This window comes from Nycticebus coucang, chromosome 13 (assembly GCF_027406575.1).
Source record: "Nycticebus coucang isolate mNycCou1 chromosome 13, mNycCou1.pri, whole genome shotgun sequence".
NCBI lineage: Eukaryota > Metazoa > Chordata > Mammalia > Primates > Lorisidae > Nycticebus > Nycticebus coucang.
The window spans coordinates 50,434,780-50,456,476 of NC_069792.1; the positions used below are offsets into that span (position 1 = coordinate 50,434,780).

The 21,697-nt window shown below is 39.4% G+C and overlaps 1 protein-coding gene across 1 annotated transcript in view; it reads left to right on the forward strand.

The window, feature by feature from the left end:
• The first annotated feature begins 1,211 nt into the window (after window positions 1-1,211).
• LOC128563392 (2,4-dienoyl-CoA reductase [(3E)-enoyl-CoA-producing], mitochondrial-like) overlaps window positions 1,212-21,697 on the forward strand; it is a 52,039-nt gene continuing 31,553 nt past the window's right edge. Inside the window, exon 1 of the mRNA XM_053558678.1 lies at window positions 1,212-1,226. The gene's annotated coding sequence lies outside the window, so the exon portion shown is untranslated. The remainder of the gene's footprint in view (window positions 1,227-21,697) is intronic.

Genomic DNA, 21,697 nt, shown 5'->3' on the forward strand with positions numbered 1-21,697 from the left:
GGTCTGACGGAGGGGCAAAGTGGGGAAGGAGACGTCAACCTTCCCAGACTGCTCTGTTTGCTGGGTGGCTCCTCCTGACTCCACGCTGCACTGGGGTGAGCTGTGTCAGAGGAGTCACCAGGCCCCTGTGATCCAGTTCCCAGAGACCTCTTGAACCCTTCCACCTGAGACAAGTGCCGATTGAGACAGTTGATTTGGACCTTTTGAACTGGGCTAATAGACTGAGGACTTTTCAGGCGGTGCCCTGGGTATGCGATTGTAGGAAGGTTTGATTCTCCTTTTCCAACTGGGGCCAGAGGTGGGCAGGTGGGGTAAACTTAATCGCTGATTTTTCCACACAGCTGAGACTTCAAGCCAGAGTAGAAGTTGCAATAGGATCAAACAGAAACCAGCTGAAAACAAGACAGAACCACTTTGCTCCACCACACCAGACAGGGCCCCAGTTTCTCAGGCCACAACACTGTATGGGCCCTCGATAAAACCCCAGAGGAAAAACCAAAGGGAGTAAACCATGGGGCGGAATCAGCGGAAAAACTCTGGTAACATGAATAACCAGAATAGATCAACCCCCCCAAGAAAAGATACGGCAGATGTGATTGAAGATCCCATTCATAAACGACTGGCTGAGATGTCAGAAGTCGAATTCAGAATTTGGTTTGCAGACAAGATTAATAAAATGGAATTAGGAATTCGAGGAGAAATTCAAAAATTGTCTCAAGAATTTAACGAATTTAAAGACAAAACCACCAAAGACTTAGACACACTGAAACAAGAACTTACAGCCCTCAAAGATATGAAAAATACAGTAGAATCCCTCAGTAACAGAATGGAGCAAGCAGAAGAAAGGATTTCTGACATTGAAGATAAAGTCTTCGAACGCTCCCAATCTCTCAAAGAGGAAGAGAAATGGAGAGCAAAAACGGATCGCTCACTCAGAGAACTCTCAGATAATTCGATAAAAAACAACATAAGGGTTATAGGAATTTCGGAGAACGATGAAGTGGCTGCCAAGGGCACAGAGGCCCTTCTACATGAAATTATGAAAGAAAATTTTCCAGACATGCCTAGAGAATCTGAAATTCAGATAGCAGACAGCTTCAGAACCCCAGCACGATTCAACCCCAATAAGCCATCTCCCAGACATATCATAATTAGCTTCACTAAAGTTAACATGAAAGAGAAGATTCTCAAAGCAGCCCGGCGAAAGAAAACTATAACGTACAAAGGTAAGAATATTAGAATAACTGCAGATCTCTCTGCTGAAACTTTTCAAGCAAGAAGAGGCTGGTCATCAACTTTTAATCTCCTAAAGCAAAAAAACTTTCAACCCAGGATCTTGTATCCAGCTAAAATGAGTTTCATCTATGATGGAGAAATTAAATACTTCAATGACATTCATATGTTGAAAAAATTTGCCATAAGTAAACCAGCTCTTCAGGATGTTCTCAGACCTATCCTCCACAATGACCAACCCAATCCTATACCACAAAAGTAAACTCACTCAGAAACTTCGGATCAAACTCCAACTTCCACACTGGCGAAAGGATTAAAAATGTCCACTGGACCTTTGAAAAACTCGATACCCAAAATTCCACCAGACTTATCAATACTCTCCATCAATGTCAATGGCTTAAACTGTCCTCTAAAGAGGCATAAGTTAGCTGACTGGATACAAAAACTCAAGCCAGATATTTGTTGCATACAAGAGTCACATCTCAACTTAAAAGACAAATACAGACTCAGGGTGAAAGGATGGTCATCCATATTTCAGGCAAATAGTAATCAGAAAAAAGCAGGTGTTGCAATTTTATTTGCAGATACAGTAGGCTTTAAACCATCAAAAGTAAGGAAGGACAAGAATGGTCACTTCATATTTGTTAAGGGTAATACTCAATATGACGAGATCTCAATTATTAATATCTATGCACCCAACCAGAATGCACCTCAATTTATAAGAGAAACTCTAACAGACATGAGTAACTTGATTTCCTCCAGCTCCATAATCGTTGGAGATTTCAACACTCCCTTGGCAGTGTTGGATCGATCCTCCAGAAAGAAGCTGAGCAAAGAAATCTTAGATTTAAACCTAACCATCCAATATTTAGATTTAGCAGACATCTACAGAACATTTCATCCCAAAAAAACTGAATACACATACTTCTCATCAGCCCACGGAACTTACTCCAAAATTGATCACATTTTAGGTCACAAGTCTAACCTCAGTAAATTTAAAGGAATAGAAATTATTCCATGCATCTTCTCGGACCATCATGGAATAAAACTTGAATTGAGTAACAACAGGAATCTGCATGCCCATACAAAAACATGGAAGTTAAATAACCTTATGCTGAATGATAGCTGGGTCAGAGATGAGATTAAGAAAGAAATCACCAATTTTTTGGAACAAAACGACAATGAACACACAAACTATCAGAACCTCTGGGATACCGCAAAGGCAGTTCTAAGAGGGAAATTTATAGCACTGCAAGCCTTCCTCAAGAGAACGGAAAGAGAGGAAGTTAACAACTTAATGGGACATCTCACACAACTGGAAAAGGAAGAACATTCCAACCCCAAACCCAGTAGAAGAAAAGAAATAACCAAAATTAGAGCAGAATTAAATGAAATTGAAAACAAAAGAATAATACAACAGATCAATAAATCAAAAAGCTGGTTTTTTGAAAAGGTCAATAAAATAGATAAACCTCTGGCCAACCTAATCAGGAAAAAAAGAGTAAAATCTCTAATATCATCAATCAGAAACAACAAAGAAGAAATAACCACAGACTCATCAGAAATCCAAAAAATCCTTCATGAATATTACAAGAAACTTTATTCTCAGAAATATGAACATCTGAAGGAAATAGACCGATACTTGGAAGCACGCCACCTTCCAAGACTTAACCAGAATCAAGTGGAAATGTTGAACAGACCCATATCAAGTTCAGAAATAGCATCAACTATACAAAACCTCCCTAAAAAGAAAAGCCCGGGACCAGATGGTTTCACGTCAGAATTCTACCAAACCTTTAAAGAGGAATTAGTACCTATATTACTCAACCTGTTCCAAAATGTAGAAAAAGAAGGAAGACTACCCAACACGTTCTATGAAGCAAACATCACCCTGATCCCCAAACCAGGAAAAGACCCAACAAGAAAAGAAAATTATAGACCAATATCACTAATGAATATAGATGCAAAAATATTCAACAAGATCCTAACAAACAGAATCCAGCAACACATCAAACAAATTATACATCATGACCAAGTTGGTTTTATCCCAGGATGTCAAGGTTGGTTCAATATACGTAAATCTATAAATGTAATTCAGCACATAAACAAATTAAAAAACAAAGACCATATGATTCTCTCAATTGATGCAGAAAAAGCTTTTGATAATATCCAGCATCCCTTCATGATCAGAACACTCAAGAAAATTGGTCTAGAAGGGACTTTTCTTAAACTATAGAGGCTATCTACAGCAAACCCACAGCCAATATCATATTGAATGGAGTTAAATTGGAATCATTTCCACTCAGATCTGGAACCAGACAAGGCTGCCCATTGTCTCCATTGCTTTTCAACATTGTAATGGAAGTTTTAGCCACCACAATTAGGGAAGAAAAGGCGATCAAGGGTATCAATATAGGGTCAGAAGAAATCAAACTCTCGCTCTTCGCAGATGATATGATTGTGTATCTGGAAAACACTAGGGACTCTACTACAAAACTCCTAGAAGTGATCAAGGAATACAGCAGCGTCTCAGGTTACAAAATCAACATTCATAAATCGGTAGCCTTTATATACACCAACAACAGTCAAATTGAAAAAGCAGTTAAGGACTCTATCCCATTCACAGTAGTGCCAAAGAAGATGAAATATTTGGGAATTTACCTAACAAAAGACGTGAAAGATCTCTATAAAGAGAACTATGAAACTCTAAGAAAAGAAATAGCTGAAAATGTTAACAAATGGAAAAACATACCATGCTCATGGCTAGGAAGAATCAACATTATCAAAATGTCCATACTACCCAAAGCAATATATAATTTCAACGCACTCCCTATTAAAGCTCCACTGTCATATTTTAAAGATCTTGAAAAAACATTACTTCGTTTTATATGGAATCAGAAAAAACCTCGAATAGCCAAGACATTACTCAGAAATAAAAACAAAACAGGAGGAATCACACTACCAGACCTCAGACTTTACTACAAATCGATAGTGATCAAAACAGCATGGTATTGGCACAAAAACAGAGAAGTAGATATCTGGAACAGAATAGAGAACCAAGAGATGAATCCAGCTACTTACCGCTATTTGATTTTTGACAAGCCAATTAAAAACATTCAGTGGGGAAAAGATTCCCTATTTAACAAATGGTGCTGGGTGAACTGGCTGGCAACCTGCAGAAGACTGAAATTGGACCCACACCTTTCACCATTAACTAAGATAGACTCTCATTGGATTAAAGATTTAAACTTAAAACATGAAACTATAAAAATACTAGAGGAGAATGCAGGGAAAACCCTTGAAGAAATTGGTCTGGGTGAGTATTTCATGAGGAGAACCCCCCGGGCAATTGAAGCAGCTTCAAAAATACACTACTGGGACTTGATCAAACTAAAAAGCTTCTGCACAGCTAAGAACACAGTAAGCAGAGCAAGCAGACAGCCCTCAGAATGGGAGAAGATATTTGCAGGGTATATCTCTGACAAAGGTTTAATAACCAGAATCCACAGAGAACTCAAACGCATCAGCAAGAAGAAAACAAGGGATCCCATCGCAGGCTGGGCAAGGGATTTGAAGAGAAACTTCTCTGAAGAAGACAGGCGCACGGCCTTCAGACATATGAAAAAATGCTCATCATCTTTAATCATCAGAGAAATGCAAATCAAAACTACTTTGAGATATCATCTAACTCCAATGAGACTAGCCTATATCACAAAATCTCAAGACCAGAGATGTTGGCGTGGATGCGGAGAAAAGGGAACACTTCTGCACGGCTGGTGGGAATGCAAATTAATACATTCCTTTTGGAAAGATATATGGAGAACACTCAGAGATCTAAAAATAGATCTGCCATTCAATCCTGTAATTCCTCTGCTGGGCATATACCCAGAAGACCAAAAATCACAACATAACAAAGATATTTGTACCAGAATGTTTATTGCAGCCCAATTCATAATAGCTAAGTCATGGAAAAAGCCCAAGTGCCCATCCATCCATGAATGGATTAATAAATTGTGGTATATGTATACCATGGAATACTATGCAGCCTTAAAGAAAGATGGAGACTTTACCTCTTTCATGTTTACATGGATGGAGCTGGAACATATTCTTCTTAGTAAAGTATCCCAAGAATGGAAGAAAAAATACCCAATGTACACAGCCCTACTATGAAACTAATTTGGGACTCTCACATGAAAGCTATAACCCAGCTACAACTTAACAATAGAGGGAAGTGGGAAAGGGGGGGGGAGAGAGAGGGGAATCGGTGGGATCACACCTGTGGTGCATAATACAGGGGTATTTGCGAAACTTGGTAAATGTAGAATGCAAATGTTTTGGCACAGTAACTGAGATAACGCCGTAAAGGCTATGTTAACCACTGTGATAAAAATGTGTCAAATGGTTTATGAAGTGAGTGTATGATGCCCCATAATCATATCATTGTATACAGTTATGATTTAATAAAAAAAAAATGTTACTATAAGTGAAATTTAATAGAGACACTATTTACAAAGGCATGGGGGAGGGGGATGAAACCACCAGGGATAGTGCAAAATTCTGAAGCTAGCAACAGGAAGGCCTTTGCACCCCAGGCATGACAGAGCAAGAGGGGGGGCAGTTATGAAAACAGAGAGAGAGAAAGAGAGAGAGAGAAAGCCCCGCTGCCTGGTACAAATTGTAACTCTTAAAGATGCAGCAGCCACAAGTTAGTAGTTCATCAATAAACATTTCTACCTCCCTCTCTTTCCTTCCTCCAATGTCTGCTGCAGCTTTTTATTGACCGATCCTACCAGCAGATTCCCAAAGCTCTGGGCAGAGTGGAAAGCAAAGGAAGCCATCCAGCTCACCCCTAGTCAGTGCTGTCTGCTGCAATCTGTTGTTTAGGTTTTCCTTTTTTATTTCCCGTTAATGTGAGGGTAAAAACTACTAGGACACAATATTTGCATTTCTCAGGTAGAGTCCTCTCTTGCAATTGTGTCCTACACAAAAAAGGTGTGCCACATACCCTAAAATAGTGTCCATCGAGTGTGAGCACACCAATCCCCTCGCCTCCTCTCCTCTCCCTAGCTATGCCTTCCCCCAACTGAATTGAATTGAGTTATTGTCCTATGTGGGCCTGTAGATGATCTACTGTTTAGCTTCAAATACAGGGTCCTCTCTAGCAAAAGGGGTCTTGGAAATAAAAACAAAGGATAGCTGTTCTTTGTAGCTGTACAGGACAGGCAGAATCGGAAACTGCAATTCAGCTTTGAGGTCTGGTTTATGTGATTTGCTGTAAAAATTTTAAAGCTGAGAAAATACACAAAATGTTCTATTGTACTCTTTTGTCAAGTAAAAAGACTTGGGTAGAAATATTAAACTCTAAGCATCCTTTTTTGCTTGTCAGTCAAATATAAAAATGTCCTCAAAAACAAATCTTTTCAACAAACTTCATTTTGACAATTGTTTTTATATTTTATGGATTATAATCTTTAGGAACCTTTGGGCATGTTACACTGCTGGCCTCACGTATTAATTCATAAATTACCTAAATAATGGTTTCAAATTTCCACCCTCTTTCATAGTCTTCACAGCCTACAAATTTAATTCATTTCCCCTTTGACAGAATCCAGTAAGACATGAAACAAATTATACATCATGACCAAGAGGGTTTTATCCCAGGGTCTCTAGGCTGGTTCAACATATGTGCATATATAAATATAATTCAGAACATAAACAAATTAAAAAATAAAGACCATATGATTCTCTCCATTGATGTAGAAAAAGCTTTCGATAATGTCCAGCATCCCTTCATGATTAGAACACTTAAGAAAATTGGTATAGAAGGGATATTTCTTAAACTGATAGATGCCATCTACAGCAAATGCACAACCAATATCATATTGAATGGAGTTAAATTGAAATCATTCCACTCAGATCAGGAACCAGGCAAGGTTGCCCATTGTCTCCACTGCTCTTTAACATTGTAATGGAAAATTTAGCCATCGCAGTTAGAGAAGAAAAGGTGGTCAAGGGTATCCATATAGGGTCAGAAGAGATCAAACTTTCACTCTTTGCAGATGATATGATTATATATCTGGAAAACACCAGGAATTTTACTACAAAACTCTTAGAAGTGATCAAGGAATACAGCAGCATCTCGGGTTACAAAATCAACACTCATAAATCAGTAGCCTGATTTATGATTTATGATTTATATATACCAAAAATAGTCAAGCTGAAAAAACATTCATTGACTCTATTCCATTCACAGTAATGCAAAGAAGATGAAGTATTTGGGAGTTTATCTAACAAAGGACATGAACGATCTCAATAAAGAGGACTATGAAACTCTAAGAATAGAAATAGCTGAAAATGTTAACAAATGGAAAATCATACCATGCTCATGGCTGGGAAGAATCAACATTGTTAAAATGTCCATACTACCCAAAGAAATATATCATTTCCCTATCAATGCAATCCCTATGAAAACTCCACTGTCATACTTTAAAGATCTTGATAAAATAATACTTCATTTTATATGGAATCAGAAGAAACCTTGAATAGCGAAGACATTACTTGGAAATAAAAACAAAGCAGGAGGATTCACGCTACCAGACCTCAGAGTATACTGTACATTGATAGTGATTAAAACAGCATGGTACTGGCACAAAAAAACAGAGAGGTAGATATAAGGAACAGAATAGAGAACCAAGAGATGAACCCAGCTACTTACCATTATTTGATCTTTGACAAGAAAATTAAAAACATTCTGTGGGGAAATAATTCCCTATTTAACAAATGGTGCTGGGTGAACTGGCTGGCAACCTGTAAAAGACTGAAACTGGACCCACAACTTTCACTGTTAACTAAGATAGACTCTCACTGGATTAAAGATTTAAACTTAAGACCTGAAACTATAAAACTAGAAGAAAGTGCCAGGAAAACACTTGAAGAAATCGGCTTGGGTGAATATTTCATGAGGAGGACCCCCCCGGGCAATTGAACCATCTTCAAAACTACACTCCTAGACCTGATCAAACTAAAAAGCTCCTGCACAGCCAAGAACATAGTAAGTAAAGCCAGCAGGCAGCCCTCAGAATGGAAGAAGATACTTGCCGGTTACATCTCTGACAAAGTTTTAATAACCAGAATCTACAGGGAACTCAAATGTATGAGCAAGAAAACAACAAGTGATCCCATCACAGGCTGGGCAAGGGACTTAAAGAGAAACTTTTCTGAAAAAGACAGGCACACACCCTACAGACATATAAAAAAATGCTAATCATTCTTAATCATCAGAGAAATGCAAATCAAAACTACTTTGAGATGTCATCTAACTCCAGTAAGATTATCCCATGTCACAAAATCCCAAGACCAGAGATGTTGGCATGGATGTGGAGAAAAGGGAACACTTCTACACTGCTGGTGAGAATGCAAATTAATACGTCCCTTTGGGGAGATGTTTGGAGAATACTTAGAGTTCTAAAAATAGACCTGCCATTCGATCCTACAATTCCTCTACTAGGTATATACCCAGAAGACCAAAAATCGCATTCTAACAAAGATATTTGTATCAGAATGTTTATTTCAGCCCAATTCATAACTGCTCAGTCATGGAAGAAGCCCAAGTGCCCATCTATCCATGAATGTTTTAATAAATTGTGGTATATGTACACCATGGAATATTATGCAGCCTTAAAGAAAGATGAAGACTTTACCTCTTCATTGTTTACATGGATGGAGCTGGAACATATTCTTCTTTGCAAAGTATCTCAAGAATGTAAGAAAAAGTATCCAATGTACTTAGCCCTACTATGAAACTAATTTACAGCTTTCATATGAAAGCTATAACCCAATTATAACCTAAGAATATGGTGAAGAGGGAAATGGAGGGAAGGGGTGGTGGAAGGATGGGTGGAGGGAGGGTAATTGGTGGGACCAAACCTAAAGTGCATCTTACAAAGGTACATGTGAAACTTACTAAATGTAGAATATAAATGTTGCCACTGGCCTAGTCAAAGACACCTGGAGGCAAACACTGCAGACAAAATCAATGATTTGTTTAGGGATGGCTGGTGCTCGCTCGGGCACAGCACCAATTGGCCGTCTTTACTCATTTTCTAATATACGCAAAATCATCAGATAAAAATAAGCCAAGAACAAGGAATACAAAGGTAAAGATTCCTTATCAGAGTTAATCCAGCAAAGTACATACACACCTTTCTAAACCAAGACTATCTTGTTTAGAGATAAACAACAATGGAGATGAACCACAAAGGGCTGGGTTTTCTGTTCTGTTTGCCTACTTCTCTATATGATTATCTGAAAGCTTTTGTGTAAATAGAGGTAGGGGATTAAGTGCAACAGTCCATTGCCCCAGGAAAATGCTCTGTTTCCAGCTACAAGTTGGCAAGTGTCTCCAGTACATTCTTTCATTTAAGGTGTGACTGCAGCGCAAGTACTGGAAATGTTCCTTCTCAGAGCTTTGTGACTTCGAGGAGCACAAATGAGACTGATTCACCTTACAAGGGTGCTGTGCACTGTGCCCCTTCACTTCCCTCTTTTTAATAAAGGATTATTTGGCAGCACTGCTGTCATAGCCAAAAAGACAGCAGCATTACGATCACTAGTTTTCTTTATCTGTTGGACTTTTTTGCAAATGATATAAAGTATAAAAATTATGAGGCAAAACAAGAACAGAGTACCTGCAGGGGTTGCAAACACGTAATGAATCTTATCTAATGGGTTAAGTTCTGCAATTCCATCAGAACTATCTCGTAATATCTCATTTCCATTGATTTGTTCTAATTTTTGTTCAAATGTGCTGTATACATGATGTTGTAATTCAACAATATCGTCAGTTAAATTTTCATGGGTTAGCAAGTCTTTCTGGACTTTATGCCAAGGAAATAGTTTCATTATAAAAAAACAGGAGTAATACAATAAGAGTAAACATTCCAATCACATTTCAATTTAATTTGTTTTTCTAAACTATACAATCGATCTAACAAAACTACTATTTGTTCTAAATCAGCTAACTCATTATGAATTTCTGTATCCATTTGTTTTTGAGTAACCCACAACCTTTTGACATCTTTATGCCAATTAGATATGAATTTTTCAGTCTTCACAGATTCAGTAAGGGCTATTCCAGTGGTGGCTGCAGAAGAGGTTACAGCTATAATTTCAAGAATTGCTGCTATTAGTAGACTGATAAACCACTTGGTTCTGTTTGTCAGCTTCTGAGCCAGATTCACAAGAGTTGAAATCACAAGGAATTCTTCTCAAGGCCTCATTATCTTCCTGGCAGCCACAGCCTGGTACTGCCCCACAGAAGAAAGATCCTATCTCGGGAATAATCAAATCTCATAGAAATGTTAAGACAAGTAAACAATTGAGAAGTTCCTGGACCATAGATCTCTCCAATTTTCTCATTCCATGAAATGTTGCCCACAAGCCAAATGAAAGGCAGTTTTATTCAAGCCTGAATAAAATGCACTTCTTGCAATTTAAAGTGAAAGTATGTTGGGAATGATGGTGCGGTTTGTAAATATGAGAGCCCATCCAGGCATGAAGGCCAAGAAGAGCCAGTCCAATTTTCCATAAATCAAGTTGGGATGCATATCCAGAAATGCCTGGAGCTGGTGGCGAAAGCCACTCTCCTCCCACACTAATTCCTTTGAGGATGAGTATATAATATCAGTTGCATTTTGCTTGTAACTAAGATAACTGTCACCAGTTTCAAGTCTTCCCTTAACATAAGCAGAAGGTCTCCAATCAACAATAGATCCAAATTTAGTTTGCTGAAAGGCATACAAATGAGACCCTTGACATTTTGACCAGTGAATCCTATCTGCAATACCAGTAAACACATGAAGTTTGCAGTGAGGCAGATGAGGCAAAAAAGAATGTTGAGTCACTATTAATTTAGTAGAAGTCATAGTAGAAAGCATGTACGTGTCTTTATTTGGGGGAGTATTACTGACACTGACCCATTGCTGAGCCCCAAAAGATAAACAAGGGGGCTCAGGTCCTACACAAATAGGAGGTGCCATAACTCCTGTAGAGTAATTCTTAAGAGGTGTGCCTTCCTCCTTAGGTTTAAATGGGCCACAATCATCATATGGCCCAGGAAGCCAAGAGTTTCATTAACATAAATGGAAACAGAAAGCTCAAACCAGGAGATCCCTCTAAGTAAAGGAGAGTTAGAGACATAGCTCCAATAAATATAATTTGGGTTAGCACTTACCTGAACATTAAGAATGGTTATTATTGCGAGAAACAGTGCTCGAGGAGTTGCCGGATGGTTGCTCACCCTCACTATTGCTCGTGTTTCCTCGCATAATTGGAAAGTCCTCTCCACGTCATTTGAGGGAACGAGGTCTGCTCTCTCCTGTGCATCCTCCGGACAGGTTGTTGGCTTGACCAGATCTCCCTGTCCTCTAGTGTCAGGGAGGATATTCGTATTGCCAAGTTTCTGGTCTGTCTCAGATGGTGGAACTCTTCTCAGGGGTGGGTCAGCTTCACTGGCAACTATACAATTGTTTTTGGTCTTAAAAGATATAACTGTTCTTTGGAAACATCAAACTGAACAAAATTGTTAATGCATGTATACATAGTACAAGTTGAACAAAACAATTCACTTGTTGCTTTGTTCCAAACAACATTGCCCTTTAACCACATGAAAGGTCTTTGTAAACAGGCTGATTAATTGGAGAAGGTGGCTGTTTCACCCACATTTTAGAAGCAGGTGTATCACCTTCAGTATCTGAATTTTAAAAATTTAATGTAAATAATATTAAATATACCTATTATATACTATTTCCCTTTTCTGTTTAAGCAATATTTCTCTAAAAGTATTATTATGTCTTTCAATAATTGCTTGACCAGTGCTATTATCTGCTATTCCAGTTCTATGTTTAACATTGTAAATTTGAAAAAATTGTTCACATTTTTGAGAAACATATGCGGAGCCGTTGTCTGTTTTAATAGTCAACAGCATACCCATTACAGCAAATGATTCTAATAAATGGGTAATAACAGAATCAGCTTTTTCTGATGTAAGGGCAGCAGCCCATGAGAAACTAGAATAAGTACCAATTGAATGATGAATATATTTAGATTTACCCAATTCAGGAAATTGTGTTACATCCACTTGCCAAATTTCATTAGGCTTTTGTCCTTGGGGATTCACTCAGGGAGGTAAATGGGAATTGTAATTACCTGACAAGTGGGGCAAGAGTGAATAATTTGTTTAGCATCTCTCCGATTTATTGAATATCTCTGTTTTAAAGATGAAGCATTATTATGATGGATTGCATGTTCCTCTTGTGCCTTTTGAACAGTGCCAATCAAACGATCAATGGATTCATTATCAGCAGTTAAAGGACCAGGTAAATTAGAATGAGCTCGAATATGGGTGATAAAAATTGGAATATTTCTATTACAAATTAAATTTTGAAGAGTATAAAGCAGATGAAATAATTCTGTATAATCATTTGTTGAGTAACAGGCAATGGTAAAAATTTCACAATGATAATCAGCGTCAAATACGCTGACATGTATGTAAAGTTCTTTTAAAGAGAACTTCTTCATTCTAATATAATTCCAACAGTTCCCTCAGGGACAGGCCCGTGCACTCCAGTAGCCAAAACATATGGGAGGTCATGGGGTACCAAAGAAACATTATTCATAAGTGTTCTCATACACAAAGGAAAGCAAGAACATGTTTTGCATGTCAGTTCCTATAATTGAAGGCTTACTGGCAGAGCAGAGCCGTACAAGAAACTCTGCATATGGCTTGTTTGTTCCTTGTAAAATTTTGGAAAAAATTGTCCACCGCCAGGCTCTTCAAGCTGAGCCCAAGCATGCATGCAAACATCTCTGATTTGAAGATAAACCTGATAGGGAAGATTAATTTGCCTCTGGTGGCGACAAAAGTTTCCCATTCCGGTTAGCTGATCATAAGCAATATTTGGGTTACTTTCCAGTCACTTATGTGCTTCATTTCTCCACATGAAGAAAATTGGAGATACTGAGCAGGAGATAAAGCAGTTTTGGCAATCCTTTCCCAATCTCTATGAGTTAAAAATTGATCTCCACATTATGATTTTAAAAGTCCTTGAACATAAGGAGCATTAGGGCCATAGGCGGTAACAGCATCTTTCAAAGTTTTAAGAAATTTCAAATCAACCTTAGCATGCTGTATTTCGTTCTCACCTTCTAGGTTAGTAATGTGAGAGACAGGCATGATCAATTCAAGGTCCTGGCTGCGAGAACCAGAGCCCTTCATAAAAATTTCAGGTTTAATAAGAATTTTACTGTCTTTTGGATTAGGAATTATCACTTGTCTAGTTAATCTAGTTGCCACCAAGCTCTTATATTCATACAGAGGAGCATTTGTAACAGGCCCGCAGGTAACAGGATAAAAGTTTCCCGCTAGTCCCTCCGGAGAAGGGGGATGAGAGCACAAAGGCTTGGGTTCCTCACATGGAGGAGGAAGAGACATCTCAGTTGAAATTGGTGGCAGCAGAGATTTGGGAAGTTTCTGCTTTAAGCTATCAATAAGTTCATTAAACTCCCTCAAAAACTTTTAAAATTGATCATTTTGTCTTGTAAAGACTGAGCAGAAGAGGAAAGAGTCACCTCTTCCTTGTCTGGTTCACCCCAGTCAATATTGGGGGCTAATGGTTTCATTTCATCATTAACAGTGAGTCTACCAATATCAGGTTCCAGTTCATCATAGACATGAGGAGAATATCAAGAGTCCCGCCTTTTTGAATCATTTGAAAATGTTTATAATTCTAAAGTGATTAAATTATAAACAGTCCAAGCATCCATACTAATAATATTCCCTTGTTGATGAAACCCTTTCATATCCTGTGCAATATCTTCCCATACAGACTAATTTAACAGGTTTTTTGAGTCAGGAGAAAACCAGTAACAACATTTTTGAATGGTTTCAAAGAGACGGCAAAAAAACTGAGTCTTAACTGACACTCAAATGGAATCTAACAAAGATCTCAACAACTGAACATATTCCTCCCCTGTGGAAGCCGTATTTCCCCTTATGATCCTTAACTTTGCCTTGCCAGGTGTCTTGAGTACCTTCAGTCATATCCACCTGGTTTCGCCCATTCCCAGTGTTCTTACCTTTAGGTTGGAGACCGGGGATCAGGTAGATAGTTGACCAGGTTTGGTCCAGCCATACCATGCTTGCTGCACCAGATGTTGCTGTCCACTGGCCTAGTCAGAGACAAGGAGGCAGACACTGCAGACAAAATTAATGATTTATTTAGGGATGGCTGGTGCTCGCTCGGGCACAGCAGCAATTGGCTGTCATTACTCACTTTCTTATATACGCAAAATCATCAGATAAAAATAATCCAAGAACAAGGAATACAAAAGATAAAGATTCCTTATCAGAGTTAATCCAGCAAAGTACATAGACACCTTTCTAAACCAAGACTATCTTGTTTAGAGATAAACAACAATGGAGATGAACCACAAAGGGCTGAGTTGTCTGTTCTGTTTGCCTACTTCTCTATATGATTATCTGAAAGCTTTTGTGTAAATAGAAGTAGGGGATTAAGTGCAACAGTCCATTGCCCCAGGCAGATGCTCTGTCTCCAGCTATGAGTTGGCGAGGGTCTCCAGTACATTCTTTCCTTTAAGGCATGACTACAGCCCAAGTACTTGAAATGTTCCTTCTCAGAGCCTTGTGACTTCTAGGAGCCCAAATGAGACTGATTCACCTTACAAGGGTGCAGTGGACTGTGCCCCTTCATATAAATGTCTTAACACAATAACTAAGAAAATGCCAGGAAGGCTATGGATGGGACAGTAGAAGTTGTCGTATGTTTTTAGGCACTTTGATTTCAAGAGCTATATTAAAAAATGAAATGTAATATAATCATTTTTTTTACCCCTATTCACATCCAAGGCAGGTAGGGTAGGTATATATTCTCAAACAAATATTCAAGTGTGAAGGTAGTATCACCCAATTTTATTTAAATCCCTTCCCCAGCCCCTATCCATTCACCTGTGATTGTTGGAATTATGAGGAATTCAGCCTTAGTCATCTCAGGATGAGGGGAAGGGTCCCAGGTCTTACACAGGCTTTAGGAAAGGCTTCTCTGAGTTATATAGTCCACTGTAGTTATATTTTCCCTAACTGGATTGCTCCCTTGAAGTCCTAACTCTCTGCTTCTGTACTCAGCTTGGGGAACCAACAGAGTCCAGCCTGCCAAAGTGTATCACGCAGCTATTTTTCTCTGACAAATGGTAGCTGCAGATCTACCTAACACTTTTGCAGCCTCCTTTTCCTCCTGTGTACAGTGTAGTGGCTGTAACAGGCAGATTCTGAGATATCTCCATGAGTCCCACTCCTTGGCATTCCCACCCTTGAGTATGGAAGGGACCTGTTATTCACTTCTAGACTGTAGGATTTGGCTAAGGTTAGGAAATTTTGCACCCTGATTCCAGCAGTCCACAACTATTGACATGGGCATTGGTATGCAAATATTTTTTCCTCTTGCTAGGGCAGATGGGATCAGGTGTCAGGTCCCCAACTTGGTTACTGGTACCAAATTGATGGGATGAATGAGCAGAGCAAGCAAAGTGCCAAAATTCTGTTTAAAGACTGAAGCACAGTACATTCCATAGAAGGAACAGGTTAGCCCTATGAGTAGAGGAGACATGGAATTTGACAAGGTTACTCCTTTTGTGCTAACTCCCTAATTTTATCTTGTATGGGGGTGGGGGGTGGAATATTCATGATTTTTCCTGCAAAAGGGTGGAGAATTCCTGGAACCAAGAGCCCTCCCCTTTTCTATCCTTGTATGGCAATTTCTGAGGGTTGTCATAGTATTTGTAAACTGTCATGGTGCTTGTGAGTGTGATTTTTTACTGTGTGAATGAGGGTAGTTCATTTAGGGTACTGTTTTTCAACCTTTCTTTTCTCAGGGAACACTTGAATCTATAGTTAAACTTCTCCAGGACCCTTAAATTATGTTTATTTAAAAAAACGAAAAAAAGCATATATTTACTGTGCTTTGAACTTCTTTTGACAACAATTTAATTAATGATCTTTAAAAATTTTCAAAGCACAACTAAGATTCTCTCATGGCACACTGGTTGAAAATCACTGATTTAGAGACACTGTTACCTCAAGTGTGCACATGTTCCAAAGATTCCCTATCAAGGCATTGACAATATCTCTACTTTGTGGTTTATCTACCTCTTTCTGATTGGTCAGTCCTTAGAGACTCTCTATTGCAGACCAAACTTCTGGTTAGTCCTTGGGAACCCCCTTGAAGTCACTGGTCTTTCTTGGGAGCCTCCTTCCTAGGGCCTGAATCAGGCTGTTCTCCAAACACTCCAAGATGCCATAACCACATCTGTTTATCCATGTCAGAAAGTCCCTGGGACATTAATCGGTCCCCTAAAATAACTAGCTCCCCCAAACAACCCACCTGTGAGGTCTTGTACCTGCAAGGTCTTGGTTAGCCCTCTTCCCATGACAACGCAGGCTGGCCTGACTCAAGCCAGTCCAAATTAGCCTAACCACATCCACAGTCCACCCAGCTCTCCTAATCTAATAATCACACCTTGGATGGAACTCTCTGAGGCATGTGTTCTCCACCTTCACCCAGAGTTTCCTCTGTGGCATTAAGCTCTGGTTGCCCAGAGCGCTAGCTGGCTAGATAATTTACCCTATGTTGCCTGCCTTCCCTTCCCTACTGGTGATTCCCAAAGTTCTTATGTGAGTTGCTAGCACTGGATCCTGGTGTCAGGGTCTGCTTCAGGGAACCCAAACTGAGATGATGAATTAATACTTCAAAGGCATTGTCAAGGCCTTCCTGCCAAAGACCACCAGGGACACACCTACAGTTGAACAAATGGATTTATCATTTTTTGCAGGAAGAGAGAACACATACCTTAAAAAATCATGGGGTTTCTCAGAGAGTGTTAGAATGAACTTAATGGATTTGGATGATTGGGGAGGGCCTAAGAAAGCAGGGGTTCACTCTATATTGCATGCTGTCAGAAAGTGTGGGCAATTCTATGAATGAGAATCTCAATAAATCTCAACTATACTGAGGGGACATTGGGGCTATAGGTAGGGGAGACCTATAGGATGAGGTTAAAGTTGTAATTGATAAATAAATATGTACTCATTTTCCTTGGGAGATGTTTGGTGCTTTGTGGATGACACCAGAAACTTGTTTCTGTCTGTGCTTAGACAAAATTATGAAGTTGACTAACTTTGCCTCACCCTATTATGATCTCAGAGTAATCTTGTCTGAGTTTGGTATTCTGTGAGATGGCTTATGTGTAATAGGAGATTACTATGGCTTACCTATGAGGCCAGGTTCTGAAAGTCAGGGCCTGCTTTCTTTTTTCTTTCTCAGCACTTGGAAAATGCCAGGCACATAGTAAACGTTCAGGGTCAACTACTAACAGCCTAAGCTTGGGGCTTTAGATGCGTGCCCTTTTTTCATAACTATCTTTACTGAGTACAATGCAATGATTTGATATATCTTATGAAATGACAGATCAAGTTAAGGAACATCTCCATCACTTCACACAGTACCTGTTATTTTTTGTTTGTTTGTTTTTTGTAGTGGTAACATTTAAGGGCTATTGTTTAGTAAATTTTAAGCATACAAAATATTAACTATAGTTATGAAGATACATAAGATCCCCAAGATATATTCATCTTATAACTGAAAGTTTGCACTTTTTGAACTTTCCACTTTTCCTATCTCCAGGTGCTAGCAACCACCTTTGTATCCTGCTTCTGAGTTCAAAATATGCATCCTCTTTATCTTCGTAATAATACTGAATTAGGTATGATTGTTCACAGTTTACAAGTGAGGAAAGAAATGTGAGCAGAGCTGATGCATTGTGTCAACGGGCACATCACAGGAAGTTTTTTTTTTTTTTTTTTTGTAGAGACAGAGTCTCACTTTATGGCCCTTGGTAGAGTGCCGTGGCCTCACGCAGCTCACAGCAACCTCCAACTCCTGGGCTTAAGCGATTCTCTTGCCTCAGCCTCCCGAGTAGCTGGGACTACAGGCGCCCGCCACAACGCCCGGCTATTTTTTGGTTGCAGTTTGGCCGGGGCCGGGCTTGAACCCGCCACCCTCGGTATATGGGGCCGGCGCCTTACCGACTGAGCCACAGGCGCCGCCCCCACAGGAAGTTTTTTAACCAGGGGAGAAAAGCCAAGGCTGGAATGGTTGCAGCCACACTACATACCGCCGACAAAGGGCGGTGTGTCCCGCGAAAAGTCAGAACCCCCCAAAGCTGCTCTCGGGGTTTGATTCCAGTTACTTGCCTTGAGAAAACCGAGGGCGCGGTTTAAATGCAAAATGTTACTATTCTAATAATATGCGATTTAGTTTCCTCTCCGGACCACGAATTTAAACACGCGCTTAAGAAGAAAACATAAATTTACTGAAAAAGGTGTTACCACCCAGTGGGTAGTGTATGTCGCGTGCTGTGGCAATCTGCAAACCCTTGTAGGGCGCAGGGAGTCGGCCACCTGCACAGGGACAGAGAAACTGCCCTTCCCTGCTCTACAAAACATTCTGGGGCTAGAAAGCAGCCAAAAGCAGCAGCAAGGCGGAGCCAACCCTACCACTGGCGGGAATTCCGGGGTTGGAGGAGGCGGGGGCGTCGCCACGCCGGGGTTGGCCCTGGCGGCGCTCGCGGCCCGCCCAGCCCGGCTCTGCTTTCTGCCCCGCCTTGCGACCCGAGCTCTTCTTGCTGAGGGCGGAGACCCGACAAGGCGCTGCGCGGTTCTTAAGTTTCTTTTCCTGAGGGTCCCGGCTGCCTTGTGGCCTCGGTCCTAGACCGGTAAGGCGGTCGGGTGCGCGCGGAGGAAGGACAGGTTTCAGGGCGCAAAGAGTAGAGGATGGGGCGTACCGAGGCGCAAGGACAGAGGAGCGCCAGTCTCAGGGCGTAGAGAGCGAGGACCGGGTGTCCTGAGGCGCGAAGACAGAGGACAAGGCGTCCTCAGGCTCAAGGAGAAAGGGCCACCAGATCTCAGGGCGCAGGGAGAGAGGACCACCCCTGGGTTCCTGGGCTGGGTTCGTATTTCACTAGAAGCATATGAAATCCTGGTGTGTGTATGGGAAGTGGGGTTGGTGTTCTTAGTTTAAACATTTTTGGTAACTTTCAAAGTTTTGTGTAGATAGATAGAGGTATGGAGGGATACAACAGGGGCGGCCCCTTGACTGGGAAAGGCCAGGGCAGGGGGAGTGGGCCCTGGAGAAAGCCCTGGCCTTACTTTTTTTTTTTTTTCAAATGAAGAAAATACATTTACTTATTAGTTATGGAATTAAACAGCAATACAAACAAATTCACATAAAAATGAAATTAAAATTTAAACTGTCTATAGACACCCCTTCCCACAGAAAAAGTGAGGAGACGCATCTCAGGTTGGTTTCCACCTCTGTGACCTGCACACTTGTTTTGTCGCTGTCTTTCCATTCTATCCACAATTGAAATAAAATATGCAAGTGAAGACAGCTCGGAAGGGGAAGAAAGAGAGAGAAGAAAAGAATCAGCAATAATATCCAAGACTAAATTTAAAAATCTTAATAAACCCTCCAACTAAATTTAAAAATCTTAATAAACTAAAAAGCAGAATTTCTTTAGCCAGGTAAAAAAATTAATACGTCAACTGTGAAAAATCTTTAAATTTGAAAAAATGGACAGCCATGTCTTTGTTGGTTTTTAAATTTTTGCAGCAATAGTTCCAAATGTGAATACAAAGAACTGGTGTGGTCATTCTCCCAACTAAGAGGACTTTCTTTTAAAAAGTGAGATTTGTTCTTGGGTACTAGGGTTTTGCTGATACTTTCTCTTCCTGTAAAGACTAGGTGTAAGTCATTATAAAGGAATCCTGCTCTTAAAGAACTTTCTCATTTGAAACCTGCAGTAGCTCTGTGAGGGAGAAAAGTCTTCGGAGATTTAAAAAAAAACACACACAAATTATTAGGATTGTAATAATGAGGTGGTGCAGATCATATCCCACATCTTCTGACAACATTAAGCATTACAGTTCGAGAAAGGAAAAAATGAACTTGTTTAAAAATACAGTGCAATCTGGCAATACTGATACTCTTTTGCTTAATAAAAGTGGAAGTTTGAGGATCAGAGTCTGGAGGCAAGAGGGACACCTGTTAGTATGATTTGTCTCCTTCCCGGCACAGGGAAAATTGGCTTTTTGAATCCCTGGGAAAAGAAAAGTCTTAACACCTGTGAAGTGGGAGTTTGTTCCAGGGAACCTCTATTTTTTTTTTTTTTTTTTAGGGATAGAAATTATTACAATTAAACTCCCTAATTTCAATACTTTTGTTACTAAGATCCAATAGAAATGATTAATTTGTCATAAAACCTATTTGTAAAGTGCTATATTAATGTGTGCTGTTAGCTAAATGTTTCATTTGTCATAAAACCTATTTGTAAAGTGCTATATTAATGTGTGCTATTAGCTAGCAGCCTTCAGGTAAGTAAGCTTTTATGTCTGGCCCTGTGCTGTGCCCTGAGGATGCAAAGATTTAAAAAATATGAATTTTGCTGTCAGCTTACTCTGATTTCCACTGAGAAAAGCAGTCATTCAATTGTTTATCATAAAAGTGCTAAGTTAGTGCCCACTAAGTGTTGGGGATTCTTTGGAGATCCATGGTTGAAAGACATTCCTACTTTCAATGTGCTAATATTCTCATGTATGTTTTTCAAGCTATGGATAATAACCAATAAGTGAGACCTGAAATAATTTAGTGGAGCAAAATAGATTTTAAGAAATAAATTGGAATCAAATAGGTTATGTCTAAGTTAATCTATGTAGTGAGGCTCTTTCCTTGTGAAACTTAAGAAGAAATTAGCCATTCTTCTTTTTGTAGATTCTTTGATAACTGTGATACACATTGCCATTCTTCTTTTCCTTTTGTTTTTATAAAGAATAGTAACTTAACTATTTTTAGACAAATGTATTCCTGGCCAATGGGAACTCAAGCAATGCAGTTAAATTAAAAAAAAAAAAAGTAGCACATGACTTTAGGCTAGCCAGCCAGAACATTTGATGAGCATAATTCCAGGCATCATTTTACTTGGGTGTTTCACATTTATTTTTCCCTTAGAATCAACATTGTTTCATTATCTTCTGACACTGAATTTTGTTAAAGAGGTAAAAGAACAGCTGGATATTTTTTCTTGTTTGTCTTTTCCTTATTTTTGTTTATTTATTTATTTTCTATCTGGAAAGTCTAAGTATGTCTTTATTCAATTTAAAATTCTAGAATATAAGCTCTGTAGAGGTAAAGATTTTCATCTGGTTTGTTCACCATTTACACCTCAAATAGTACCCGATACACAGTAAACATGTAATACTCAATGTCTGTTATGTGAATGAATGTGTGTGTTGTGTTGCTATATATAAAGCAAATTTCTAACTATGGTTACATTGTCT